Raw genomic sequence first — 10,610 nt, 5'->3', positions numbered from 1 at the left:
AAAGCAGAACCAGATCTCACAGGTTTTCCTCCATCCAAGGCTGTTAGTGTTAGTTTATGAATATTCTGTGTCTCTCTATCTAAAGGTTTCTCTAATACAAGTTCTGGGAATATACTCCCATCTGGGTTGCTGCTTTCACTCAGTGTAAAATACTGATTATCACTAAGCCTGTAATTCTGTACTGAATTCACACCAATATCTGGGTCTTCTGCAGTTTGTAATAAAAATCTTGTTCCAGGTATAGTTAATTCAATTGTTTCTAATGTGAATGTATCATGGAAGAACACAGGAGAATTATCATTTATATCCTGAATTTCTATTTTAACTGTGAAAACATTTAAGGGATTTTCAACCACAGCATCAAAGGTTAGGAAGCAGGTAGCTGCTGCCCCACACAGTGTCTCTCTGTCTATCCTGTCCTTAATGTACAGATTTCCATTATGTAGACTAATATAAAAATATTTATCTGAAACAATTCTCAGTTTTCTAGATGGGAGCTGTTTAATATCTAATCCAAGGTCTGCTGTAATATTTGCTATAACAGAGTCTTTTCTCATCTCTTCTACAATAGAATAATGAATCTGACCAGAGACTGAATGACACAGCCATGATAATAAGAAGGGAAATATTACTTGCCATCTGATTCCTTTGTATGTCTGTGTAGGAGGATTCATCTTAGCCATATTCAAAGCCTGAAATATTCTGCAGAAAAAAAACAAACTCTTCGGGTGCTCAGTATTTGTAATCCACTGGTATAGCACATGTACTGTATAAATCCAATGGTTTTTAAAAAATGTTCATGAAAATAAGGTAATATATCCTGTATTCTGTGTAGAGAGAATCCAGAAAATGGCTGTGTGTCTTCCTGCAGATCTGCAGTGTGTGTGAGTGATGAAAATACCAGTGGATCTCCAGCTCTGTATTCTTCTCCTTATTGGTTAAACAGCGGCGCTCAGAGGGGTAACTGAGGAACTGCAATACTGAAATGTTTTCAGTATTCAATATTATTTTTTTTTATCATGTAATTTTTCTTTATAAGTATGCAACACACACACACAAATACAGACGTTACTAAATATATATATATATATATATATATATATATATCAAATAATATCAAATATATTGAATTAGCAATAATATCTGTGTATATAGATATTGTTTGTTGTATACAAAGTCTCCACAATAATATGTATAACTGCAGTTCTGAAATGTTTTCATTATTTTTATTATTATTACTACCAGTTATTTATATAGCACATACATATTCTACAAAGCTTTACGGAGAATATTTGCCCATTCACATCAGTCCCTGCTCTAGTGGAGCTTACAATCTATATTACATATTCAGTACTATTAATTCTACCAAGCAATTTATATTTGTAGGTATGCATTATATATATTAGGATTACTAAATCATACTGTATAATAGTTACAACATATTATTGTTTATCATTTTCAGATCAAAATTATAATTACTTTGTAAAATCTGTTTTTGATTTGTCCCAGAGATATAATTTACATAGCAATAAACTTATATCTACATATATAGAAAAGTGATGAGAAAAATAGTTTTTTCTGTTTTCAGTATACAGTATTATTAATATTTGCATGTATATATATATATATATATATATATATAGATGTGTCCATAGACATCTAGCTTCCTTGGGCGTTAAACAGCTCTTCTAGTCGCGCCATGGTGCATAAGCTGCATGTGCATCCTATTTATATGACTTTGCGAATAAGACACATTTTAAGGAAAAGTTGCGTGAAAAGATGCTAGGCGCAACCATGTCGCATGGCGCTCACACGTTCTGTTTAGTGCAACTTGTAGTGCAGAGGATAGTGGACACATATATATATATATATATATATAAATATATATATACAGTATATATGTTACTTCTCTCAAATTGAGTTTTGTATTGTATTGCCAATTAAATTAGAAATACCAGTGCACATGTAGCTGTAAAATACAGCTGCATGACTTCATTTTATATAGTCGTTGTCACGCAATTATAATTTGCATTCTCAATATTGATGAACATTGAAGCTCTGAAGTAATAGTGTAGAACCATGACACTATAAAATAAAGACATTAAAAATGAATCCAAAATGTTTTGAATGCACTATAACAAGGGTCTTCAACCCGTGGCCCACAGGTGGCCCGTGGAGCTGTTCCCCGTGGCCCACTGATGGTGTGCACAGGCACACCCTAATGTCACCTCCTCACCAGTGGCGCGGTCCATGTCTGTTTCAGTTAGTGTAGTGCGGACCACAGTGAGTGCGGTCAGCACTACACAGTAACAGGTTCCCACAGTGGATGTCATGACGTCTCTCTCATAGTGCCGAGCGGGCCCAGGGACAGAGGAGTGGACGGCGGCGGGCGCAGGAGCGGGGATTCAGGTAAGTAGTGGTTTTTGTTGTTTGTGTATACTGGGGGCACTGTATAAGGGGCACTAGTGAGGGCACTGCAGAGGGGGGCAGTTATGGGACATAAATGTTTGAGGATGGGGCAACTATCTGATATAATTAATGGAGGAAGAGGGACAGGAAGAGGGACAGTTATGGGGCATAATTATAATTGTGGGAGGAGAGGGGCCATTCTGGGACTTAATTAAAATTGTAGGAGGGGGCAGTTATTGGACATAATTGTGTGAGGAGGGGGCAGAGTCTAAATACTGCAGTATAGCTTAGTGGCCCTCGGGCTTCATTTAATTTTTTAATGTGGCCCACACTGTCTTAAAGGTTGAAGACCCCTGCACTATAATGTACACTTTACATTAATATCCTTGTTTAACACAGGAGAGAAAAGCAATACACAATACATATAAACCCCCCATAGCTCAGCATTAACAATGTGTTTTCTTTGTGTTTTTTTTAACCACTATGTAGATAAGATTAGCATAAGTGCCTGCATAATGGAAAGCCCAGGCTGGGGCATTTTAAGAGTGTAGGTCCACTTACCCCTTAAAATGTCACCAGTGCATGTGCAGAAACTCCAATCTGCCACTGTGCCTGTGGCTTCTGCTCATGTGCCATATTACAAGCATTATCTTCCAAAGAAATCACTGGATTAATGGCATGGGTGATGGGTGGCCAGCAGGAGTGGCTGGATTTATATAAATGCGATGGGTGTAATGAACCCATTAGAGATACACCACTGAGACCAATGTTAGAACATGCTGTAAAAAAAGGGTCAATACTTTAAGTGTACATGGCCCCTACAGTTGAAGCTGCCATTTTGAGGACTGGACAAGTATTCTTGAGAATGGAGCCTATTAGTTCACTAGGTATCAGTGACATTAGTAATACATACATGACTTTATAATTCACTATGGACCAGTGATGCACTGAGGGATGAAGTATCAAAGATGTTTTGTAGTAGATTGTACTGACTTTATTTTTATCTTCCCCATAAAATGGACATCTTAGTTGTATAGTTCTATATTAGTGCTTTCAATTGCATATTGCTGACCACACTCACATCAGTGGTGGGCTATATACAGGTTGAGTCTCCCATATCCAAAATGCTCGGGACCAGGGTTATTTTGGATATCGGATTATTCCGTATTTTGGAATATTTGCATACTATAATGAAATATCTTGGGTATAGGACCCAAAACTAAACACAGAATGCATTTATGTTCTATATACACCTTATACACATAGCCTGCAGCTCATTTTATACAATATTTTTTATCATTTTGAGCATCAAAAAAAGTTTGTGTACATACATGAAATTCATTTATGTTTCATATACACCTTATACACACAGCCTGAAGGTTATTGTATACTGTATTTTAATGAATTTGTGCTTTAAAACAAGTTTGTGTACATTGAACCATCAGAAAGCAAAGGTTTCACATTCTCATTCATACTAAAAATATTCCGTAATTCGGAATATTCCGTATTTCAGAATATTTGGATATGGGAGACTCAACCTGTATGATGCAGCCCTTATGATCAGGAACTGTTTCTATATCTATGAACTTTCTGACTATAGTAAGAAGTCTTTTGATAGCAAAATTATATGTCTTTCAATTAAATTACCATTTTTCTAACAATATATTTCGACAATATCTAAATTTTAATGTGCCTGGGTAAAATATATGCACATTTAACATATGGACTATCCCATAAGTGCCAGTTGATTAAGATCACGCTGCACAAACAGTTTTCAGTATTTTCCTATCAATCACTTTGATCATTTGTTTAATATATATTTCATACAACAGTGCATGATATTTCTATATTCTTTCTGGTAATTCTCATAAAGTTACTTTTGCCAAATTACAAAAAGTTTGATATAATAAAGAGTTATTAATAATAATAATAATAATAATAATAATAATTATTATTATTATCACAACGTCTTCAAACACAATTTCTTTTCTTAATAAAGTAACTTGGAAACTACACACTTCACTACTATGCCTTTTTTTTTTTTTATTCCAAATCATCCTGCGACATTCGTACTAAGTTTGGAAATTTTGTCTTTTAAAACCAAATAAAAATAAAATAGGTTCATAGTTGCTGATGCTGCATTATTGAGCTATTAGGAGTTTATTTATCAAAACAGTAATAGACAATCTTCCCATCCTGGGTAGTGACAAGCAGTTGTCCTGTCAAAGTCCAACAGTTAGTTGAACGTTTACACTGCCGGGTTTTGTCTTGGCAGAGTTTCTGTACATGTGCGATCTTAGCTAACACTTGTACACTGCCAGAATGATTCAAATAGATCCCTTTTCACACTGCAGACCCACTTCCAATTGGTAGGAGTGAATTAATAGCATCTGAATATAGTGAAAGCTCCCACGGCCAAGCTCTGAAAATTTTAATTGATTAATGTAGCTCCAAAAACAGAGCATTATAAACAGCACAACCACAATGTCCCCATACAATAATAAATTGCCCCTTAAAAGAGAAAATATAATTATTACTCAGTAATAATTGTTTGATACACACCATAGTATGGGTACATCTCCTCCTCTCTGTACAGCATGAGGTGATATATGGTGGTGATGTATGTTCTCAATTCCATCAATGTACCATACTATTTTACAATATTGGTTGACATATCAGCCTCAGAAATGTCTGTCAAGCAAAAGCTATGTATATCTCCTTTAAATAGAACAGAGGACATTTATCTTGGAGTCCCACTTATTCATAAAGCGCCTCAGTAATACAGAACACCATCATATCAACAATGACTTTAAATGGGTACACACTGTGCCAAAGGATCTACCGACAGCCTATATAGACTTAATGATTGGCCGATCGATGTGTGTTCTCTCACATAACAACTGGGCAGGCATTTGAATTTGCTCATCCAGTTGAGCTGTCAGTCACTGGCGGTTCCTACAGAAAGTGTACGGATGGTCGACTGACCGCCCAATCGCACAACCAGATGTGCCAATATATCTGCAGAGCAGATGAGATATGTCTGTGAATTATGTCGTTTACAGACATATCGGGCCAATTGAACAGCCAATATATTTCCCATTGTATATCCAGCTATACAAAAAATGTGATTGAAATTATAAGAGAACAGATGTTATACTAGTGATTTGCAAATGTCTGCTGATGTAATATATCTTGGACAAATGTCCTGGATAACATAGCTTTTGTGCTCTTACAGATTCAATATTTTTTTGCCATGTTAGCACAATACATTCGCAGTCAAAACTGAAATAAGCACCAATTAAAACATTGATAACGGTGATTATCACACATTTTCTACTTTACTTCTACTATTGCAATATTAAATGTATGATTGATTACTGACCTTTTATTATCAAATCTTCCATTAGTTAATGACTGTTTAACTCTGACTAAGTTCTCAACTAAGCATGTATTTGTTTCTCCTGTGATATACATTCTTAAGGTCACCATACATGGTGTGATATAGCAGCCGATCCGATGGATTGGATCGACATCTCTGCTATATTGTACCGTGTGTGGGTATGACATCGGCCAGTGCGCGCTCCCATGGGATCGTACATTGCACCTCCAGATCTTACTGCATGTTCATTTGATCTGGGGATGCGATGTATGACCCCATTGCAGCTCTATGCGGATGGGGGAGGGGGTTGCCGGCATGTCAGGTGGTTGGCCACACAATCGCTGTGTGTGGGGATCGCCCGATATGTCGGCCATCGAATCGCAAGTTGCGTCGCATGGTGCAAGTAGCACCATGTATGGGGGCTTCTAACTTATGTTCTTGTTCGACCATTTCAGATCTCTTGTGTCTCCGCAGGACTAGAGACACTGGGGACAACTCATATTTGCCTACAGTACTTCTGCACTCTGTCTTTGAAGCTGGAAGTCCTAATAACTTAGAAGCAATAAGAACTATTTCACAGATGCTGTAAATTATTTTTTTAAAATAAAAAGGGACACATATTTAGAATTAAATCAGAAGTACAGTACCATACTATTCTGGTATATTTACTCACCTGTAAAAGACTACCTGTTGGCAAGTCTTCTTTAACATTTTCAATTCCAAGTCCTGAATCATCAGCATCAATAAGATTATCCACAGGGACATCTTGATTTGGTTTCATATAAGTAAAGTCACTTTCACTGGAATCCAAAGCCACACACACATTGTACGAGTAGGGAAGTGTCAGTGTCCCATTTGTATATTGAGAGAGGATCCTGGGATCAACTTGAGGATATAAATTTGAGCTTAGAGGACCAAAAATTGGGGGTGGTTTGGATTTCTTGAATTTTGATATCACAACCAACATCACAGTAACAATAAATAACAAGGAAATTAGTGCTAGAGCAATTACTAAGTACAACTGCAAATTAGATTGAGTATCTTCATCAATGAGCTGATTACTGAATTTAGGAAAAACTTGTTGGAAGTTTACTGCGACAACAAGACTTAAGGTAACTGTAGCTGAGAGAGAGGGGTCTCCATTGTCCTTCACCATCACCACAACCTTGTGATTCAATATATCCTTCTCTTGAAAGACACGTAATGTCCTGATTTCACCCGTGTGCTGACTAATGATAAAGTGAGATGGTTCTGACACTTGTATGAAATTATATGAGAGCCAAGCATTATGTCCAGAGTCTGCATCCACTGCAACCACCTTAGTTACTAATGATCCTTGTTCAGAGGCAAAAGGAACCATCTCAAACGCAGCTGGGCCACCACTGTCTGCTGATGGGTACAAGATCTTTGGTGCATTATCATTCTGATCCACTATGCGGATAATTAATGTTGCATTGCTGCTCAGAGATGGGGATCCATTGTCTCTAGCAGTTACCTGTATTAGAAACTCCTTGTGCTGCTCATAATCAAATGATCTCTGAGCATAGAGAACTCCAGTCTCTATATTGATGGACAAATAAGAGGACACTGAGAAATCTTCTGTATTATTGCTGGATATTGCATAAATTATTCTAGCATTGTCTCCATTATCAGGGTCTGTAGCTTGTATACTGTATACTGAGGCTCCTGGTAAATTGTTCTCTGGCACATAAGCAACATAAGCAGATTTTACAAATATTGGTGGATTGTCATTAATATCTGTTATATCTAATCTGATGGTTCTTCTGCTGGAAAGTGGGGGAGATCCTCTGTCAGTAGCAACAATTGTGATGTTATAACTAGATACTTTCTCTCTGTCCATGAGACCTGTAGTAACAATTCTGTAATAACTATCGGATGATAATAATAAATTAAAAGAATTTTCTGAAAGTTTACAGTCAACTTCTCCATTTGCTCCTGAGTCTTGATCATGAACTTCAATCAGAGCTATCACTGTTCCAGGTGCAGAATCCTCAGGAATAGGACTAGATAATGAAGTGGTAGATATCTCAGGAGCATTGTCATTGTCATCTATCACTTCAATCAATACTTTGCAATGGGCGACAAGGCCACCTCCATCCTTCGCTTGTACAGAGAGTTCATAATTCCTTGTCAATTCAAAATCTAGTGGCTTATTTATTTTAATGTCACCATTTATAGGATTAATACTGAACGTACCTGTATGGTGGACATTTCCTGATGTTTTGCTAAAGGAATATGTGATCTGTCCATTGACGCCCTCATCTCTGTCAGTTGCATTTATAGTGATTACTAGAGTGTCAGTTGGAATATTTTCTTTCACACTGACCTTATACAGTTGCTGAGAAAATACTGGATAATTATCATTTGCATCAGTAACACTGATCCTTATTAAAACAGTACCAGATCTCACAGGTTTTCCTCCATCCAAGGCTGTTAAAATTAACTCATGACTGTTATGTAACTCTCGATCCAAAGGTTTCTCTAATACGAGTTCTGGGAATGTACTCCCATCTGGGTTGCTGCTTTCAGTCAGTGTAAAATGCAGATGATCACTGAGCCTGTATGTCTGTACTGAATTTATACCAATATCTGGGTCTTCTGCACTTTGTAATACAAATCTGGTTCCTGGAGATGTAAATTCTATCATTTCTACTGTGAACATCTCATGAAAGAATCTTGGGGAATTATCATTTATATCCTGAATTTCTATTTTGATTCTGAAAACATTTAAAGGATTTTCTACCACAGCATCAAAGGTTAGGAAGCAGGTAGCTGCTGCCCCACACAGTGTCTCTCTGTCTATCCTGTCCTTAATGTACAGATTTCCATTATCTACATTTACATAAAAATATTTCTCTGACACACGTGATACAATTCTCAGCTTTCTAGATGAGAGCTGTTTAATATCTAATCCAAGATCTGCTGCAATATTTGCTATAACAGAGTCTTTTCTCATCTCTTCTACAATAGAATAATGAATCTGACCAGAGACTGAATGACACAGCCATGATAATAAAAAGGGAAATATTACTTGCCATCTGATTCCTTTGTATGTCTGTGTAGGAGGTTTCTTCTCAGCCATTGTAAGGATCTGAATTCTTCAGCAAAATAAAATCCTTTTGATGGTCAGTATTTGTAATCCAGTGAGTTAGAATATATATAGTTAGCAATCCAATTGTTTGTGAAAATATCCTGTATTCTGTGTAGAGAGAATCCAGAAAATGGCTGTGTGTCTTCCTGCAGATCTGCAGTGTGTGTGAGTGATGAAAATACCAGTGGATCTCCAGCTCTGTATTCTTCTCCTTATTGGTTAAACAGCGGCGCTCAGAGGTGTAATTGAGGAACTGCAATACTGAAATGTTTTCAGTATCAAATACAATTTTAATATCATGTAATTTATCTTGGCAGTTAGGTAACATATATATTAATATTCTTAAATGTATTGTATACATAAATGGAAAAAAAACTAATTTATATATCAAGTAAAATAATATCTGTGCATATAGACACTGTATCTTGTAGACAAAGGCACCTATGTATATTTCAAGAGAGGTGCATACACCAATAATTTATTCATCTCATTATTGATTAAATATAAGACTCTAAAGTCAGTTAATACATATATTAAAATATTTTTAAAACTTGTATGCACAGTACATTTAACAGTTTTAATCCCACTATTATATAAATATTGAGATAAAAAAACTGTAAAACATATCTTTCCATAAATTACTTAGTAGAGAAAAAAAATGCTCTAAACATATTTTAGTATTAACCAGTGATTAACTAATTTTCTTTCTGCAATGTAGGTACAAATAGTACACTTGCCTGAGTAATTAAATGTTAGAACATATTGTATTCCTCTATTAAAAAATTATTCTGCAAAAGTAAAGTTTACTTTCTGTCTGCCCACTTTGTGGGCTTAAAAAATGACTCTTCTTTATCAATTCACTAAATACCAGGAATATCATTGAGGCTTAAATAACTTTATAATTTGCTACAGACCAGCGAGATTACCAAGGCATAAGGCATTTTGCATTTAATGTCTTGGAGAATTTAATCGGATGTAGGCAACTGATATATACGACAGTGGTAATGCTTTTTATTTGTATATTAATATTAAGAATAACACAAAACACTTGGTGTAGGCATTACATGCAGTAATCTAGAGTTTGGCACAGGTCTTTCCTAAGAGTAATTAGCACAGTTGGGAATAGGCTTACCCTAAAATATCAACAGATAACCTCGGCACTGGTTATACTCCTTGGAGTCTCTACAATCACTAATATAACAAAATCTGGAAAAACTGTTTTTCTTTTAATGACCTTCTAGTTATAAAAGCTGCATGTCCACACTTTAGGTGTGTGTACACCTAAATGAAAACTCAATTGACAACAAAAATAGACGGGACTGTGCTCTATAACAGCACAATTTGGATGTTATAGAGCGCAGTCCCGTCTGTTTTTGTTACCCTAAAATATGATGTGTTTTTTTATAGAAATATAATGATCTCAATGGAGTGATCAATTATTTTATTAAACAGTTCTTATAAGCAGCGATAGGCGGTTCGGTCTTCCTGAAAAGCAAACACACCTGAATTTAGGGGTTCCGAGTCAAATTGAGTCCCAGTACGAAGTCACTTTGAGGATTTCAGTAGATTTGAGTAGAACCGAGTCCCGGCTTGGGTCTGCTGTCCGTTCAGAACTTGGATTTAAAACCCGAACCTCGGTTTTGGATTGCAGGTAAACATGTCCAAATTACCTGATTTTAGCTGTTTTTATCTATTTTTATTGATTTTAAA

At 36.1% G+C, this 10,610-nt stretch overlaps 1 pseudogene; it reads right to left on the bottom strand.

Annotated features, from left to right (window-relative positions):
* Nucleotides 1-675: 675 nt before the first annotated feature.
* On the bottom strand, nucleotides 676-8,891 carry LOC148506012 (protocadherin gamma-B2 pseudogene; annotated as a pseudogene).
* Between the last annotated feature and the right edge of the window lie 1,719 nt (nucleotides 8,892-10,610).

This window comes from Taudactylus pleione, unplaced genomic scaffold, assembly GCF_031769625.1.
Source record: "Taudactylus pleione unplaced genomic scaffold, aTauple2 ptg000431l, whole genome shotgun sequence".
NCBI classification, from domain to species: domain Eukaryota; kingdom Metazoa; phylum Chordata; class Amphibia; order Anura; family Myobatrachidae; genus Taudactylus; species Taudactylus pleione.
The sequence above is the reverse complement of the archived record's forward strand: the minus strand, read 5'-3'. Positions and strand labels throughout refer to the sequence as shown.